This window comes from Monomorium pharaonis, chromosome 4 (assembly GCF_013373865.1).
Source record: "Monomorium pharaonis isolate MP-MQ-018 chromosome 4, ASM1337386v2, whole genome shotgun sequence".
Classification (NCBI taxonomy): domain Eukaryota; kingdom Metazoa; phylum Arthropoda; class Insecta; order Hymenoptera; family Formicidae; genus Monomorium; species Monomorium pharaonis.
Window position 1 is genome coordinate 4,934,718 of NC_050470.1, and position 20,876 is coordinate 4,955,593.

The window sequence follows — 20,876 nt, forward strand, 5'->3', positions numbered from 1 at the left end:
ATATCACAGAATTTTAGTCTACGTTTCATACTCGACCGCATGGTTGAACAAAACTATCGATACCTGAAAGTATCCCTAGTCCGATGGAAAAAACGCTCTCCGCGTTTTTCCGGAACGTTGCCCGCGGCCATCACAGGAACGGATAGAAGTCGTATATATTTATGAACGTGCATGTTATACTCCGTTCGCTTTTTCCCCGGCATGATTTCAAAGCAGCCGCCCTGTTTCCACCTACTCGTTCCCGGTGATCGCGCAAAAAAAAGACGTATTTTCCTATCTCTTCGTATTATTCGCTGGCATTTTAATTTCAATATCGTGGCCGAATTGCGGTTGGCCCATCGCGACCCACGAAACGTGGCAAGCGAACGAAATTTGATCGATCTATGAATCGTTTATCGCGCTTAAAGCCTTTGAACCTATGCTGTATTTATCGCTATTTAGAATTAAATACAACCATCTCTAATTCTAGATCTGATCTCACTGCTCTTTATTTAAAAAAATGTAGGATATAATATACAATAATATTCATATGAACAATATAATATACAAATACAATTTCAAATGACATCGAAATACAAGATAAAATTGATGCGAATTATTAAATAGTTTTGGTGAAAGACTAAAATAATAAATAATAGTAAATATAAAATTATATAATTTAATTGATCTGTTTTAAGAGATATTTATTGCAAATTTTAATTCAATATTTTATTGAATTTACAATTTCTTTCACTTTTTTAAATACACAAATCTTTCGACTGAATTAAATTTTATTTCTTCCCTGCGAGATTCTGATTAAAGTCTTTTACCATAACTTTTAATTTTGAATTTTCAATATCTTAGCAATTAAAACTGACATTAAAACTTTCTTAGAGTATTACAAGTTACACTTACAGTTTTTTAAAAAAGGAAAGAAATTTTATCTATTTATCGCTCTACAAAATTGTAATTTGCGTTTAATTTGTTTTGATCCAAAGATGGATTTAATCCGTTTTGCATAATTATTTCTCAAATAGAGTAATTTGCGATACAATTCCGCTCTACATATCCCGTATGTAACTATGCATGTAGTTATGACAAAGTGAACTACATACCGGATATAGGAAAAGCCGGCAAGATCGATCGTCTCTGTAATCCTTTTACAATGTTATCGCTTGACAGCGCCGACACGGGAATATCGGAAACGGGTGAAAAAACGAGACGTGTGCGATATGTCCGTTTCGCGGTTTACTTCCACATGGGAACACGGGAGTGAGCTAAAAGATCGGGAGGAAAAGAGAAAGAGAGAAACGACGAGAGATAGAGATGGAGGAAGACAAGAAAGACAGCACGTACGTCCGACGTCGGTCGAGTCTGACGAAACTTTGCTCGACTCTGCTCCGGGAATATCCCGCGGAAACGGAGGATTAATTCTCCGTCGGAAGTTTCTGACGTCTCGAACGTTCGAACCGGGCAGGGGAGAGAAGCGTTTAAAGTATTATCCTCGAGACGGTTTCCCGATGCCCGGTTTCAGGCCGCGAGAGATCGGAATATCGAAAACGCCCGCTCGATATCGACCAACTTGTTCGATAGAAATAATCCTTAACGCTGTCTAATGCATTCCCAAGGTAAAAGAGTCCGGTAAACCTTGCCCGCAGAATTCGATACCACAATTGTCGCGAAACGTATGCACAACGGTTTATGCGATTACTATTTCTTTTTGCGAAAAGTAATAGTACGTGTGTCCACTACAAAAAAATTATTTGTTTTTAATTATTAATATTTGACACAATTTTTGTTAGTGCGTGCAACTTTTTAGATATATAATATACTTTTTAATGAAATGTATATTTAATTGAAGAAAAACTATTAATACAAAGAGAGATTGTAGAAATGAAATGTTTAGATAAAGGCAAGAAAAATTTTTTTGGTCACAAGTACTTATCTCTGATGATATCTCTAATAGTTGTTGATGATTGCAAATTATAAATCAAAGAAAAGATTAATTTTCTGCATTATCTGTATTATTGACTGTATATCTTTAGCCACAAGTTGTTCAAACGATTATTTCTATTCATTCATTTCGTCTTGATTCATTTTGAGTCATTCATTTTGATTTATCTTGAATCAAAACGAAATTAATTTAATTCAAGATACTTCATCATAGCTCGCCTTTTCTCTTGTATCTTATCATCAAGGAGAAGATATAACGAAGATGCCATAGTTGGTCGCCTTTAATAGGGGTTAACTCCGTAAGGACCTATCCATCGCGCCATTAATTAAACCACCGTGCACGATTTACGCCTAATAAATATCTACCGGCGTCTAATATCAATCTGCCAGACATCAATCATAGGGGCAATGGATCATGCAATGACTTAATTGCGATCGGATCACCACCCTTCTCGTGACGCCACCCTTCCGTGCGAGCGAACGTCACTCGCCGGCATCCCCGCGGACGTTCGTCATTAGGTCGCGACTTATCGAGGCTGGCACGCGTCCTTCTCGCAGCCCTTTTCAGCTACCCGAGTCGAGAAAGACTCCACGTAAGACTCTTATCGGTTCCGACCATGCCGGAGCGAATCCGTCGAGCGACGACGTTAATAATAATCTTTTTCGACGGGTGCGCGTCCTCCTCATCCCCCTCACCACGCCTTAAGATGCATATAAATATTTCTGAGGCCTTGAAGAGCGAGGATTACAGCACGTGAAAGGGCGCGCATCGCTCTTGCCAGTGGCCCTTTGTCAGCTCGCTTATCCCGTGCGCCATAAGAATAATAAGGTGAGAATGACTACGAATTGCAAACATTTATTATTACCGTTTAATCTCTCTAGATTTGCATTAAGCGTGTCTTTTTTATTTTTATTATACCGTAATGTATGCTTTCGCGGATATTCTCTATCTCAGGTTAACGCGTGTTCTATCATTCAGCATAATCCCCACTACGTTACAAATAAATTAATTGAAGTACAGGAATCATTGCTGATATGAAAATGATATGAAATTATTTACAGTTATTTTAAGCACACTTTATAACGTAGTTCGTATATTTCGATAATGCACTTGGATTTTTGAAATAACATATTTGTATATTTATCAAAATCAGACGTTCATCAATTAGATCAAGATTTTCTTGAATTTACTTTCGTATATTAAATTTGATCAACCAGATTCCAGAGAAACATATAAATAATCGAGTCCAACGCAGAAAAAATGCAGACTCAAACAGGGGACTGATTATCATTCACTGGAAGTCATTGTAATGGCACCCTTCATGGGATCCTCTGTTTTAATGTTCGTCACTGACGCCGACTCCCACCCTGTGGCGATACAGCGGGGGCCGTTCGCCTCTCGAGGGGCCGTAAACTCGAAATATTTATTTCGAATGCGGCCTGTAAAGTACGCAGGGCCCCGCCATTACAAGTCATTTTCATGGGGCCTCTGAGATCAAACGAGCTGATATTTACGTTCTATGCCTTCATACTCGTGTGCTCTCAGCGGGTCCCGAGTGCACTGTCGACTCTGCTACAATCGAACAAAAAAAATTAGAATGAAAAAGAACTGATCACCTTTGTCATTACTCTACAAAAGTTTATGCTGCATTCTGTTAATTGATTGCACAATGTCGTGCAATCGCGAGATGAGATCCATGAGATAGGAAATCTGTATCAGTATATAAGCTTCGATTCTTGAGTTTAATAACGTTTGAGTACCATTGAGTCTAGTATTTTTTAAACATATTTTTAATGATTGTTTTAGTGACCGTTAGTTTAAGATTTAAGTATTATATGGCTTTAATGATAAACCTACAAAGTTATAAAAAGTTATTTAATTTCGAAACTTTTGTTAAAGAAGAGATAAAATCTCAAAAAATTGCGAATATATATATATATTTTTTTATATACTTTGATTTTTAAATTATAAAGTATTTTCGTTTAGCGATAATTTAACTTGTACATTTGAGATTTATAATGTATTTCACTAATAGCATTAAGTTATTACGAAATCTTTAGTGAAGGTTCGAAACCAAGAGATATTCAAGAAATGTAAAGCGTATATTTCAATTTTACCTGAAATTTCATATTTCGTGGTTCATATTCGTCAACATAAATGTACTAAAAATATTGGAAAATGGAACGGAAAGTCGACGAACTAAGAATCGAGACTCTCCCTCGTTCCTGAGAAATGATCGATAGCATCGAACCAAGCGCGAGAATCGGAAATGCAGTACTCTGGCAAGGATTCGTGGAGGCGTGCAAATTCAATGAGAAGTAGGTCGATTCTCCTGTTTTTCAAGAGTAAACTACTATATTTTACTTCGAACCGGATGGACCAGTAACGCCCGTTTTGGAGAAATTCAAGCATTGCTCTGGCGCCGTTAGTTTCGGCTTCTGTTACGAGTAACGTGGCTCTCTTGCCCAAAGAAGTAAACATTTCAGCTTGAATTCAACCGAGATATTTATGGGACACCTTTTGAATGTTTTCCAGAAAGCATAGAAGTATATCGCATTTGGTGAATACAATTTGAAATCCAATTTTTCTGCTGCTTTGCTGAGGTTCTAACTGGAAATCAGCAATCTGCACGCCTATTATTGGAATTTAATTTTTTATGATCTTTAAGAAAATAAATATTTATTGTATATTTTCAATTCAGAAAGTGTAGAATATTCTTCCGTTTAACATAGAGATCAAAATTCTCTTATATTCTCTCCCATTATCTAAAAATATTTTTAATAATTATGCGGGAAGCAAATGTTGTTTATACGACTCACTTTTTGAACAGTTCTTCCGGGATTCAAGATGTACCATTTGAATTCGTCGCAAGTCTTTGCGATTGTCCATAAACGCGCTCGTAATGGTCATGGTGCTCATGGATCAGGGACGAAAAAAACCAGCAAAGCCCTCAGCTGCACGGGGGCATCGCTAAAAAGCGGCATAATCATATTTAATATCGTCGTAAAAATGTGTATTTATGCACAGCGAAGACAACACCGTGTTCGAATGGAACATGGATCAAGGGGAGGACAATTAACGGGAGAGAGGTTAAGGGGGAAACGATTGGAAAAAAGGGGGGCGAAATAACGAAGCGAAACAAAGCGCGGTATGTATTATTCCGCTCGAGGCGTTTCGCATTTTTATTGTTACAGCCCCGACTTAACGTCGTTGGGCATAAAAGTCACGCTACTACCGGCCTATCGCCGATTTGCATCTGTCCGACCGGAAGAGACCATCCCCTCTTTCTCGCTTTCTCGGCGAGCTACAATTCGTAGCTAATATACGACGGAACATTGCCGAAGTAAAAGCGCGACGCGAAGGAGCCGTAAATCTCGCGCTCACGCCTCGCACTTTATTTACGTATGTGTGCGCGTAATCGACTTCTTTACGTCTTATCGAAGGCAACCTAAGTGTGTTCTAAATATAGAAGATTGTGTGTGTTACAAATTATACAAAGTGCGATTACAAATAAATAAAAAAATAAAAACGAGATCCATCTTTTAACAACTACGATATAAATTTTAGTAAAATGATCGAATAATTACAAAATGTATTTATTTTCGGAAAATGATAACTAGAAATTATTTTAAAAAGTGTTGGAAGAGTTAAAAAAATTTAAGATGAAAAAAAATGTTAAGTCGCAAATTTATGATAATTTACTTATGATTATGTACTATAAATCAAGACGTATAAAATCCAGTTTTCTCTAAAATTATACGGAAATACTAATATATAGCAATTCTAAGTGACTACGTTTCCTTTTCCATACATTCAGGCCACCCTCGGTACTCGAGTAGACTACCAGCACAGTCTCGCGATGCTTTCTCTCCTTCAAGAGAGACCCCTTCCTTCGCTTAAAACTCTCCGTATCGAGACGAGTGTTTCTCGGATTAACGTGGACTTTTGTCGTCTTAATTAGCTTACGGGACATACGGCGGGCGCTGCTCATACGGCCGGTGGTATAAGAGCATGGCAACTGCAGCGTCTCGAGGTCATCTTCTCGGTAATCTGCGTGCACTCCTAATGAGGCCCGGCTATAGGAAAGCAACGCTTATGTTAAACTTGGCTCCAACACACCGTACTTTTTCTGTATTTTTTTCTTTCTCTTTCTTTCGCTCACTCTATCCCCTTCTTTCTCTCGAATCTTCCTTTCCCGAATAATCTTTTTTTATTTGCGTTGCCTGCGCGCATACATTTTTTTTTTATTTTGCTCGCCTGGACGAACGAAGGCGATGGAGTGGTATATAATCGATTTAAATTGAAGAAACCTACATAAAGATCGGTAGTTAATTCACGCCGCCATGGTGCACGGTGTGCAATAAATCGTGATGCATACCGTGCGACATACAATCTTGAAGAGCGGACGTTGCGAGTTTAACGATGGGAATTCGTCCGTTTCAGTTACCGAAAGACTATGCTGTTGTGCAGTTCTACGATTAAGCTAAATTCTAAATTCTAGATTTCTAATCAATCCTAAAGCAATAATCTAGAAATTATTTCTTGCAATTTCTTATGAATGTTTAATTACATATTAGATGAGACATTTTGAATTTTGTACTAGATCTTAGATTTCTACAAATGGATACATATATGTGTGTATATATATATATATAGAATTTAAATAAATTTTATATATATATATATATATAATTTATTTAATTTAAGTTCTACGAGTCTGGCATATAAAAATGCTAGTAGCCATAAATTTCTTACGATGCCTGCATTTGTTTAAAACTCAAAATACTCTACACTCCATAAAATTTATTTTTAGCGGGTTATCAAAAAAATCGTAAAATAAGTTCTACAGACTTTATTTTTACCGAATCTTTTTCTCGTAGATTTGTGACACTTCGTTTCTACTGAGATCATCACTGATGTTCAGTATAATCGGCCTTCATGAGAGTTGCATTTTTCCTCCCCGACAGACCAATTATTTACCTCACGCCGTTCGGAACAGTTCGGGACAGACCGGGGCTTGCCCGAGTCGGTCGCACAATTCCCAGTCGGAAGTAGCAGAAATCGCTTTCGCAGGCTTACGAGAGCCATGGGCATTTCCACGAGCTCGTCGGCCGTTTTTCACTGACTCCCACCAGCAGCGTCGGCGGCGGCGGTGCTGATGGAGGGCTGGGAGTTGACGCCACGGGGGTTGCCGGTGCTACTTTCGTTATTTATGAGCGACGATATAGCCACTCTCCTTGCCTTCGCGAACCCCCAGAGCACCGCAGTGCTCCCTTTCCTCACTTTCGGGTGTTCGAGGTCAAACTTCGGTTTCCAGAGCGGGGGTAAACACGTCCTGCGAAATGAGATCCGCTAGTGTTATACTATTATTGCCCGTCCCATGACTACCGCACCGTCGAAATGAAACAAGACTTCCCCGTTTAAGCGCGTGCCAAATCGAATTACAATACACCTTAAACATCAACACTTCTTTAAGCATCTCATTATCAATGTGGCAGCTTTATGATTTTGGAAATTGAAAAAAAAAACCATCGCAATAAAACACTTTATTGTAAGGATGTATACACTGAGAAACCCGTTTAGTTGAATGAACTAAACTCTTGTTTGGATGTGGGCAAACAAATACATTGGTTGACGCAACAAAACAATGTAGTTGTTCGCCCATATCTAAACAAAAATTTAGTTGATTCAACCATATGAGTTTCTCATTCATAAAATATGGAATTATATATAATTTTTATTTTTTTACGAAAAACAACAAAATTATATGTATTATATATCAGAACTATATATCAAACATTTTATTTTGTTACAAACATTCTTCTTATCCTACCATTTCCTTATTTAATCTTTCTTTATGACTTTCTAAGCGACAAGAGTTTATTTAATGAAATAATAAGGATCTGAAGAAGAAGATGAAGAGAAATATAAATTACACAATTTAAGATACATAAGCTAATCAATTTACCGAATGCGCGCAGTTTCTTTCTCCTTCAACTTGCTGCGAGCATAATGGAAGTTAAAACACGACTTTATTTTTATTCTGTATACTTTTATTCTGTTACGAAGCAAATTTTTGTTTAAAAAGGAAAAAAAATTATATAAATAGAAAAATAATTATAAAAATCTTAATTTTTTGATTGTTATTTTATCTTATCTTTATAATTAAACAAAGATCTTATAATTCTTTTTGGCAAATCAAAATACGACACTTTCTTTTAAAAATCATGTTTCCAGATTACATTTTTGACATTTCGTATATTAATATTACATTTCGTTTTTCTATGTATCTTAAAATCGATATTTTATTTATATTTTATTAAGTATTTACATAATTATGTATATAATAAAAATTATTTTTTTCTTTCTTTTGCAGGTAAGTTTCCACGGAAGCGAATTAGCAACAGCGAATATGGATTTTTTACGAAAATACGGTATGATAAAATAATATTTAATTTAATAGCAGAATATGCAAATTTTGCCCGAACTAACTGAATCGATCAATTGCATAAAACCGGAAATCCAAGAATAGATAATGCGCCGTGCGCCGCACGGAAAAAAAGGAGACCGACATATCGATCGCACCTTCTTCGTGCAGTTTTATCTCGGCGTTTTTCTCCTACTTCTCCGTCCGTCCCATCTCCACTCTTCACCTCAACTCGCGTCCAATAAAAAAAAACCAACGGCGATCGTGTATGGGGTTAATTTCACTTCGGTCTTCCATACACACGCACGACGTTTCGCGCTGATGGATTTTCACCTCTCACCCCTGCCGACTCATCCGGCGTTAATTATACGGAGAATGAGGACGAGTACGCAAGGAATGCCCGGATACGCCGTTGAATTTATGACATCGGCGGAGACGGACACGCCGGTATAACGCGTCATGCAAGACAACTCGTGGCGATTTCGAAGAAATCAGCGACGATTAGGCCCGCGTGAGATAATTCCAGCGATCACGTCACAATTAGATGTTCTTTGATCATGAACGCGATCGGCGAAGCAAATCGCTATCCTCGTCGCCATAAACCGCATTGGATCGGTCTTAATTAATAATGAGAGATCAGGTTGATGCGCAGACACATGGCATTTAATGCGAGGAATATCGTTCCTACAGCAAAGAATAAAAAAAAATTCTAATAATGCACTAAAAGCAATTTTTTTTTAAGTAACATATACTCAGTATAAAATCTGTTTCAATTTTATTTTACCGTCACTTCTTTTAATGAAATATAAACGTGACGAAGTAATAATAATAAAACGGTTTTAGTTAGATCATTGTCCTTTTTGTGAATTCAGAATATTTTCTTATGTTATCACTTTTCTTACTAACGATGGTATCTCATTTTTTGTTTAATTTTTTGTACTTGTCAAGTATATGACTCTTACAGTATGATGATCACAATAACGAGGTTTCTGCAAACGGCGGTAGCGCAGCATTCAAAAGAATTTCCCCCTGATTTCCGACATTTTTTCAGATAATGACGCGCGCGTGCAGGCTGTATATCTTACAGTTGTTCTTTACGTCGTGTCAACAATTCAGGCGCAATTCGGAGGAAGTGACCGGGAACGAGTGCATTTCTAAATTCCCGTCGGAACACAACCGGAACATGTTTGGCGTCTTCCGACCGCGAGCGCGATGCAACGGCGCGACGCAATGATAAAGCCGCGCAGATGCATCGGCGCACAACGCCTCGGCGCAGCAGCAGCAGCAACAGCAGCAGCAGCAGCAGCATGGCACAGTACGACACGGCACGGCGATGCACGGCACCGCTTTCGTTCGGCATACTGCAAACGGGATGCTGCGCACGCGGTGCCGGTTATATTACACGTCGGTATAACGCGCGCGTGATTTATGCCGCATGGCGGAGCGCGGCATTAAATGGATCATCCGACGTCCGACGTACGGTACACACGCGGCCGGCAGTCACCTACGTAGAAATCCGCGATTTATAACGCGGCAGAGCGAAGGGCAACGCGTATATTCCTCCGTCCTCTATTGCCTCTTTCCCTCTTTCCTCTCTACTGCCACAGCTCCTTTTTATCGCGGCTGCGATTGTTACGGCGCCGTGTCCCGGACGCACGATTGCATTCGACACCGTCGTGCGTCCATTGTCGGCAAGATTAACAATCGCGGGTCTGATTAAACGACAACCTATGCTCGCGCTCTACCAGGAATTTCTGCTGTTTAAATTTTCAACGTGTTTTCGAGAAAACTCTGTCGCGTTTTGATGAATTTATCTTCTTGCATATGTGGTAGGGGAGAGAGAGAGAGAGAGAAATCAAATGAATATAAGTAGATTGAGAAGGAAGAAAACACAAGGACTATTAAATTGAGAGAAAGAAATACGACAAGTATTACCGATGTCTAAATACAGGGAATCTCTGTTTTCTTAATTGCGATTGTCTCACTACCACGTATCAGGAATCGTAAACCGAGGCATAAAATAGTCTTGATGACTTGAACTTCGCAAACTTTAAAATGAAAATTTTAAACAGCAATTTCGTTACTAACACATGTTGAATATTACAAGTTGCAATCCATCAAATTTATTACGAAGGGAAAAACTCGACGAGAATCATCAGAAAATTTGTGGCCGAAAGAACGTCGTTGTATCGCCGGCGTATCGTGGGAAGCTGCATTCGGTTGGAATGGAAAGTTCGGGTCAAACAAGTATTGGAAGATATTACGTTGGAAAAGCATAGCCGGCCAAGAGAGAAGTCCACGTCGACATATAACCGACGAGGATGATATTTTGCAGCCGATAATCGCATACATAGAAATCTGCGATTTACAGCACAATGGTCGTAGGGCAGCGCGCATTTCCGCGTCTCCGTTGCTGTGAGATCTTCTTGTTGTATCTACCGCTTCTTGCAGCTGTTCCCGTAAGTGGCGGTGTCGGCTTTCGCCAATCGATCGAGCGTATCTGGGAACTCTGTCGTTGAATTAATTATTCGCTTTCACAACTCTCCAAATTTGTAACAGTGCGAGTGTTGGAGAGAAAGAGACCGCAGGGGATCAAAATGACATCGCGTTATTTATCAACTGTTACGCGTTATATAACCTTCCTTCTTCTCATCGTATTTAAAAATTAATTACACTGGTAATTATATCAGCTATAATTGCTTAAATCAAAATTAGACTTGCGAAAATATTTTAAGATATTGCAGTGTCATTGTGGTCGCGCATTTTGTATTCTACACCGTATAACTTCTTGCTTATTTATTTATTTATTTATTTATTTATTTATTTATTTATTTATTTATTTATATAATCTCGAATACATTTGTGCAAATATGTAACACGATATTCACTTAGCAACAAATATCTCGAAAAATCGCGGTATATCGTTCCGCACATATATTAAAAACAATACTGTACGGCGTACATTGTCAATTGTGACATGAAATTCTAACCGGTTGTGTCTTCGACGGAAACGCGATATCGACGTGACACGTCATCGCCGAGAGATCTCTCAGATTTCCGCCTCGCGGTCGTGTTGACCTCGTTCGCTCCAGCCGCGCCTTTACGCGCGAAACAGTGACGCGGGTGACCTCTCGCCGTGCAGGAAACCTGTTTCTCACGTTTCAATTTTTCCGCGAGCCTCGTAACAGTACGCGCTGCACACGCGGTTTAAGGGTTAAGGTCGTCCTCGTGCTTGCGACCGGTCCGTTATTATCCGCTTCTTCGGTGTCTCAGATGTTCACCGCCCGCCAACCGCTTCCGGATACTAAATCATCGCGCTTACGTTCCCCGTCGATCCCTAATTTAAATATCAATTCGCTCTCCACGCGATCTCCAGTTTCCGCGTTTATTTAATATTTCTCCCCTTATTACGGCACAATATATTGTTTGTAATAGATTACTGTTTCTAATTCGAGAGGAAAGGCATTTGCTTAGTTGCGTTGAGCACTGCGTTGTCACGATGTTATTGTTTGCTTAAGACTGGTCGCTTTTATCCGGTTTCTCGCGAGACAACAATCTAGGATGTCACATTGTAGAGAATCTGCAAGTACATCGATATCGGGTTTCTCGAAATCAACTGCTTTTATATAAAATGGACATTTAATCAAATGCTGCCAGCAGAGATTATGGTATTTAATTCTGCATTTTCCGCTATATATACGGAAAAAATTTTATAGTAAAAATTACTATGATAAATAGTAAGCGAGGACCAAGGAAAAAATTATGAAAATTTTTACTACGTTTTTTATTAAATTATCTTAGTATTTACACAACTTATGATATAATTCTTTGAAATGTCTTCTTATGGTTTGTAACTACTATCGTATATAATAATTTTTACAAAGATAAAAATCGCACGCGCGTGACTATTATAATTTGATAAATATAAATAACCGGTACTGTTGTTTTAAAGCTTATAGGACATCGAATTTGTATAGTCAAAATATATCTTCAGATTAATCTACTCTACGTATATAATGACTGAATAGAAAAATAGGAGAATAAAGCATATTATATTATAAGTTAAAAGTAAATAATTATATTTATCGCTGCATGCAATAAATAAAAAATAAAATACAGCACATTGAGTTTAAATAAAATGTATATAAAACTTTAAGACAACACGAATAAGATATATAAATACGAGAAAGAAACATTGGTACTCTCGCGTTTTGGATTTGCAAAAAGATAAGAAGGAAAGAATCGTACTTTCTTTGTTATTAAAGTAAAAACTTTTCGTTGCGTCTTGCAGACTCGATGACATTCGCATATCGGCGGCGAAGCATTTTAGGAGCCAGATTGGCTGTCAAAAAGCGCAAGGTCGTATTTCTAAAAGCCCCGCCGGACAGGCCCAAACGGTGCCTTCGGAGGACGCTAAGTGCAGTGTCTCCGAGGTGCAGCAGCCGCCGCAGTCTGCGAGAAGGATGGAACCGGTTTCCCGGCTGAACAAGCTCCTCTCCCTCTCACTCTCAACCACTCGGTCTCTCTCCTCTTCGTGCCCAGCTCGAGGTCACTACAGGCCATCGCCTAAACCAAAGTAAACCCCATTTCATCTCTCTTCCCCGCCAACTAGAGCCCTTCCTCTTTCTCTCCTATCTCTTTTTCCCTTTCTCTCACCTCATATCTCGCGATCTTCTCGTCTCCCTGATTCTTTCTCCTTCGCCGTTCTCCTTTCACCTCGACTCTCTCCTTCCTGTCTCTTTCAGGCCTGGATCATCCACCGGCCGCGATGTCAAGGGACTCACAGGCCCTGAGCGAAGAACGCTGGTATATGTCAGGAGAAACTGGTAGCACGTAAAAGTTAAAGTGATTTTCGACATTCACTGATCCGTGAAAGGAGATTTGTTGGGATTCACGTGTTAAGACAATTTTGCTATTGCTGTTTTCCGCGTTACAATATTATTGACGATTACAAACTGTTACAGGCTTGCGCTTATCTCCATAAAATAATAACGTCACGGATAATTATGTATCGACCGCAAATCAGGTCAATTACATTTTGACGATATTAGTTCGAGCTCGTGTTTAATTATTTAACAACAAAATATACGCACACATCATTGTTGCCGTTATTGAATTAAATATGAAATTGCAATTGATTATTGTACAGTCGCATCAGAATGTTGTGGAAAAGTGATTAATAATATTATTTGCATAGCCTTACTATCTGCTATATTTATAAGTTTATTTCCAAATTATTATTAATGAGATTTTATATATATATATAGCATTTTTTCTTTTTTCCATTTTTCCCGTAAGATGTCTGGAGATTTTTTTGTTTGTAGTAAAACATACTAAAAATGTCATAAATCTCTCTCGGCACACATACTACAATACAAATATCGAAGATTTTCCCACTCTCTCTCTCTCTCTCTCTCTATGTTTTGAATATGCAATAGTAGGAAAAAACTAACACGAGAAGCATTAATTTGTGAATGTCGCGTGCACCTAGTGTTAAATGTGAGCTTAACTCTATGGTCTCTGAAGCTTGCTGTGCGTCCCTGCGGTCTTCCACACCGCCGCCGCCTTGATATTCCTCTTTCGGCCTCTCTCCCGGGCCTTCGTCCCGCAGCCGCGGGGGTGTGAATTACGCATTCTCCTCTCCTCTCCCTTCGGAATCGCGCGTAAGATTACAACCTCGTATCGAGGTTCCGTCCACCCGTTTCGTCCGCCGATCGAGCGATCGATCGATCGATCGATCGATCGACCAGCCGGCGATCTATCGGCTTGGCCGATCCAGCCGGTGATCAGGCATCAACCTGCTCTCGGCTGTCCGGGAGGTGAGATGCGAGATGACCGGATATTCCTTTGTGAGAACACGTTGTGTAAGGGACTCCGATTGGTCATGAGGCTTCCGGATATATCCGGATGGCATTATTAAGTGTAACGGCCACTGTGTTACACGCGTAATGAGGACACGATCGAATTAAATCTGAGTCGATGCCTGTAATATCGAGAATTCAGAGGAGAGGAATGGTTCCTGATCTGTAGCAAATTTATACATAAGCACTTCTGATGAAGGCAATATTTCATAAAATGTATTTGTTTTATTTTCAATTTTAAAAAAAGAATAAGCATATTTTATGTGTTCAATTTTTCATATAACAAAATAACAATAAGTACGTTAATAAAATACACAATTATTTTGATTAAATTTAATGAACAATTTTAAATTTGACGTTTGATTTTCTTAATCTGAAAAAACATTATGTGTCGAAAAAGGAAAGAAAGTTACATTACAACGATAGTGCGAGGAATTGTGCGACATTCAACTCGCTTTGGCGCTTCTGCGTTTTCTTACTCGCGTTCTTCCACGGCGGGACGCTTCCCTCTATGCGATATATAAATCCTGGGATCCTCAACCGGTTCGCGAGGAATTTACGCGGCAAGAAATGTCGAAATCCGTCGTCTTCTTTTCCTCTTTCCGCTAGCGAGACCGTGGTTAGAAGAAACGCTCGGAAAAACTAGGTAGTTTGTCGATCAAGTGTCTAGGAAATTACGAGATGTCGACAATGTCGATCAATCTTCAGTTTTAACGGACAAAATCTATACTGTTATTTACAAATTAATCTTTATTCGCAATCGTAATCATGTAAATTTCTACGAATTTAGCGAAAGATTGAATCAATAATAATAATCTTGTTCAATCACGTTTATAATTTGCGAATTAATTTACAATAGCTTCTATGTTAGTTTCTTTTTTTTTTTTTTTTATCAAATGCGAAAAATTGCGCGCTTACATTTTAATTCGTCCAACGCATTTTTTCAGACTGATAACTGACCGGGCTTATAAAAATTTTATCGATGGCATTTCTTGCGCTCGTCATCCGCGCCGCTAGCTTGCTGGCGTCATTTAGCACGCCCGGCACTCTCGCCCGATGATATACACCCCTGGTGCTCCGCTTTTCTCGCCTCGAAAAAAATTTCCATACTAGATACACAATACGCCCATAAATCACCGCGTTTCACGGAGAGATACCATCGGAGAGCCAACCCCGACTCGAATTTCGCCGCGATCGATTTTACACCGCGACTTTCCGCGCCCTCCTCCCCAAATCTCAACTGCATCCTTCGACGCGCGAAATTGCATTAAAATAATTTTGCGCGCTCGAAATTGCGCTTTCTAATTAATGATAAGCCAAAATATGTTATGCATTAATATAACTTTATGACGTATTGTCTTTTCAAATTTTGCCACATATAATTTAGTTTTATAAAAATTTAATTAGTATTGATATTAAGCAAAGCTTTGTACCATTTTACGCGCCAATTTACGATTTTAATTAATATTTACCAATGTCATTTTTCTAGAGTTTTAAAAATAAGGACTACACTTCAAGCATAACGAATTTAAAACTAATTTCTTAGTTAATTAATACATATTTATTTTTATGTTTATCTCTTTTGTCTTTCCTCTTTCGTATCTCTTCGTACCAATATCCATTATTTAAAAAAAATTTACACGCAAGATACCCCCAAAAAATAATTTAGATTCAGCGACTCGCCCTCCAAATTTCACCGGCGATAGGCAACGCCCGCGAATTCGCCTTGTACGCGAAATCCGATTATCACTTGGCGAGCGAAGAGAGATGGGGCTAGGTGGGTGGGATTTACGCGGCGGCACCTTACAAGAACAAAACGCGATAGGGCATACCCAGCGACCCGTAATATCGATCACCGCGTCGATTCCGCTTGTGTTATCGGACGTTTTCCACGTACGGCATACGTGCGACATCGCCGGGAAACCCTCCGTATTCTTTTTTTTTTCTCCTTTAGCAAAAAGATCACCCTCCCGAAATCTGTTCGCGCTCTTACGATGCTTGCGTAGAAAAACATGCTCATCCGACCTCCTCCGTTTCGCCACCGTGCGACTAACCATTCAATATTTTCAAAAACCAATTTCGCGTTAGAATGTTTGCTCTGGCCTGGTGCACCGTCGGTAGTACGCTGAAGGGAACGAAGAAGGGGGACATTGGGGGATCTCGAATATCGGGGGCACGTGTGCTTAACCACGTAGAACGTATACGCTGTATGGCCCTAGATATATCTATACGCGCCTAGATCGCAGGGAGAGATGAGAGTGGCGGCCCCGTAGAGTACACCAATAAACGATAATCCGAGCGACATAACTACTATCCTCCCTCCTTTCTGCAACCATCATTTCGCCCTCATTGCTGTGCGTGGCGCCTGCAACGACTCCCGTGCATTTAAAATGGACCGCACGAGAGCGCGCGCAGGATCGTTGTTTCTCGGGAGAGTCGGCCTTAGCGTTCTGGGACCCTTGTCGGTGTCTCGAATAGGAGGTGGGATTCCTCCGCCTGTGTGAAGTTAGCACCGCATCTTTCAAAATTGTAAGTTTTATTAAGAGTACTATTTGCACCCCAAAGAGTACTAGAGTTCCTGATAGGTATTAGCAAGAGTACCGCCGAAATACTTAGAGAAATTGCAATTTGAAAATATGAGGTGCTAACTTCCCGTGGCACCGCAACATGAAAAATATATTGTTTTAAAGATCCTATCTTAAAGTACTCGAAAAGTACTACAGTTCCTGATACATTTTAACAATAGTACCAACCGCCAAATATTATAAAAAAATTATTGAAATTTGGAGATGGCACCGCAAAATAAAAAAAATATTGTTTTAATGATCCCATCTTAAAGTACTCAAAAAGTACTAGAGTTCCTGATACATTTTAACAATAGTACCAACCGCCAAATGTTTTAAAAAAATTATTGAAATTTGGGGATGGCACCGCAAAATTAAAAAATCATTCTTTTAATGATCCTATCTTAAAGTACTCGAAAAGTACTAGAGTTCCTGATACATTTTAATAATAGTACCAACTAATAAATACTAAAAAAAAAATTTTTTTAAGATTACAGCCTATCTTTCATAAAAGTGGCCGTAACTCCTTTGCCTTTAATTTCACAGCTTTGTGCCTTAATAACTTTCGAAAGTACTCGCTGGGGTGCCAAAAGTACTCCAATCAAAACCCGAAAATTGTAAAAAAATTTTATCTTTCTAAGGGACTGACTGTATCTAAAAGTAGCCGTAACTCTTTTGCGTCAAGTTTCACAGCTTTGTGCCTTAATAACTTTCGAAAGTACTCGCTGGGGTGCCAAAAGTACTCCAATCAAAACCCGGAAATTGTAAAAAATTTTTATCTCTCTAAGGGACTGACTGTATCTAAAAGTGACCGTAACTCTTTTGCGTCAAGTTTCACAGCTTTGTGCCTTAATAACTTTCGAAAGTACTCGCTGGGGTGCCAAAAGTACTCAAATCAAAACCCGGAAATTGTAAAAAAATTTTATCTCTCTAAGGGACTGACTGTATCTAAAAGTGACCGTAACTCTTTTGCGTCAAGTTTCACAGCTTTGTGCCTTAATAACTTTCGAAAGTACTCGCTGGAGTGCCAAAAGTACTCCAATCAAAACCCGGAAATTGTAAAAAAATTTTATCTCTCTAAGGGACTGACTGTATCTAAAAGTGGCCGTAATTCTTTTGCGTCAAGTTTCACAGCTTTGTGCCTTAATAACTTTCGAAAGTATTCGCTGGGGTGCCAAAAGTACTCCAATCAAAACCCGGAAATTGTAAAAAAATTTCACCTCTCTGGAGGACTGACTGTATCTAAAAGTGACCGTAACTCCTTTGCGTCAAGTTTCACAGCTTTGTGCCTTAATAACTTTCGAAAGTACTCGCTGGGGTGCCAAAAGTACTCCAGTCAGAATCCGGAAATTGTGAAAAAATTGTATCTCTTTCGAGGACTTAACATAATTAAAAGTGACCGTAACTTTTTTGTTTTTGATTTTATAGCTTTGTACCTCAACCTTTAAAAGGTCGGCAAATTGTACGTTATATATCAATCTATTTTTTCCAAAAACTTGTATTTATGTATATATATATATATAAATTTTTTTACAATTTCCGGGTTTTGATTGGAGTACTTTTGGCACCCCAGCGAGTACTTTCAAAAGTTATTAAGGCACAAAACTGTAAAATTAAAGGCAAAGGAGTTACGGCCACTTTTATGAAAGATAGGCTGTAATCTTAAAAAAATTTTTTTTTCAGTATTTATTAGTTGGTACTATTATTAAAATGTATCAGGAACTCTAGTACTTTTCGAGTACTTTAAGATAGGGTCATTAAAAGAATGATTTTTTAATTTTGCGGTGCCATCCCCAAATTTCAATAATTTTTTTAAAACATTTGGCGGTTGGTACTATTGTTAAAATGTATCAGGAACTCTAGTACTTTTTGAGTACTTTAAGATGGGATCATTAAAACAATATTTTTTTTATTTTGCGGTGCCATCTCCAAATTTCAATAATTTTTTTATAATATTTGGCGGTTGGTACTATTGTTAAAATGTATCAGGAACTGTAGTACTTTTCGAGTACTTTAAGATAAGATCTTTAAAACAATATATTTTTCATGTTGCGGTGCCACGGGAAGTTAGCACCTCATATTTTCAAATTGCAATTTCTCTAAGTATTTCGGCGGTACTCTTGCTAATACCTATCAGGAACTCTAGTACTCTTTGGGGTGCAAATAGTACTCTTGATAAAACTTACGATTTTAAAAGATGCGGTGCTAACTTCACACAGGCGATTCCTCCTTCGCCGCCGCACCCTCGAATATTCAATCGGACGCATTAGCGTGGCGGACGAGTCGCGAGGGTAGGGGTGGAAGAGGGGGGAGGAGAGGGCTGTGACGAGGGGTCAGAACATAATCCTGTAGCCACCACACAAGTTGCGGGTGTTGTGCAACCGGCAGATATATGCGTCGACCGGATACGCAGCATCGAGAAGGGCGCGGGACTCGTCTGATACTGTATGTTTGCGCAACGAGTGGAGCGTGAATAAATCCGTGGGGCGGCAAAAGCGAAGGCGCGGCGGGATGCCGCGCGAGAGATATGTGGATTACGTGTAATTGACAAGAGATATGAATCTGTAATGAGAGAATTCATTATTGAACCGTACTTAGGTCGGTGAATTATAGCTTTTATTCGATATCACGTCGGCTATCGAAATGCGATCTTATATATTTTGCATTTTCCGTTGGAAATATTTGTACAGCCGCATTTGTTGTAATTTTTCTCGTATCATTTATATTATTATTTATTTCTACACCTACACCTTCTGCATCTAATAATGTATATTTCTGCATATACCTTCATTTCTTCTTCTATTTCCTTCAGTTACTTCATACTCCAGTTCATTTCTATTTGTCGACCCCTTTCTTTATATTCTTGCGACACATGCAGACACTTGTATTATAGTACTTGTAATAAACTCCGTTCTACGTCTCTTTGTCTCGGTTCCACTCGCGTCGGTCCCACGTGCGTTTAATGGCGGCGTGTGTAACATACGCGTCTACGGTACGTAATGCGAATGGTGGATCGTTAAGACCGATGATTGGCGGGCGGTGCAGGTTCGAAGATGCCGACGTAACTCAGGATCGTTATTATCCAAATATCCGTTGCACCTCGAATATTTCATGCGAGGGATAGAATCGACCATAAAGTCTGGGAGGGAATCGTGCAACCTGAAATTTGGAATTTTCGGATAAGAGACGTTCCTTCCTCGCCAGAGAGAACATTAAAATCGACGCTACAATGTATGTATGGGATGTATTGGTCTCGATGTTTGTTCAGACATCCCTATTTCCATCGTGGAGAAGTGGAGAAGTTATCTCTCTGCACACCCGTGTGTCACTCTTCCATTATCCAAGTCAAGATAACTAAAGTTTGATTCGAAGTGTTGTCACGTACAGTAGCATTAAAAATACTTTATTTCGTTTCTGTGTCACAATTGAGTTTACAATTTACATTACAATAAATAGAACCTCTATTTTGCTTTTCTTTATTTAAAGAGACAAAATTAAAAACTTTGCTCTCGTCATATTTTATTGATATTGTAACAATCGAAAGGTTTTTGATCGAATTTTCACTTTGGCTCGCAGTTGTGATGTGTTATTTTTTTCCTTATTTTTCTGCTATTAATTTTTTATCTACGAGAGGAACGAACTTAATAAATTAAAGTTGCCAGATGAATTAGTTTTAGTTACAGTGGATTTGTCCGGCAATATTGAATAACAGACCTTATGTAGTGTTATAAATGATGAATTCTACGCCGTTCATTCATCCCGACATCGAAGAATACACATGATCAAGCTACCAGTGAAGTATATTCGCAAAGCAAGAACTGATTGACAAAAGAATGAAATATTTTTCTTCCTGTCGAGAAGGAAAGGCTTTTCTGTCTCGCACACAACGTTTCACGTGGAAACTTGCCTTCCCTACGAGACGTAAGGATGAGTAGAGAAGTGGTTTACCGATATTCCGCCATGCCCGGGAATAATATTCGCGTTTGAAATACGCGAGCACCCTGGCGGCAGCGAGTGACGTCGAATTAGAAACGCTCGAAAGTATCGATGCTGTCTGATATTCTCCTCGGAAATGTCAATAATTCGGATCG

At 39.0% G+C, this 20,876-nt stretch overlaps 1 protein-coding gene across 8 annotated transcripts in view; it reads left to right on the forward strand.

The window, feature by feature from the left end:
• The window catches only part of LOC105836884 (latrophilin Cirl), a 425,666-nt gene that overhangs the window by 269,108 nt on the left and 135,682 nt on the right, over nucleotides 1-20,876 (forward strand). The window lies entirely within an intron of this gene.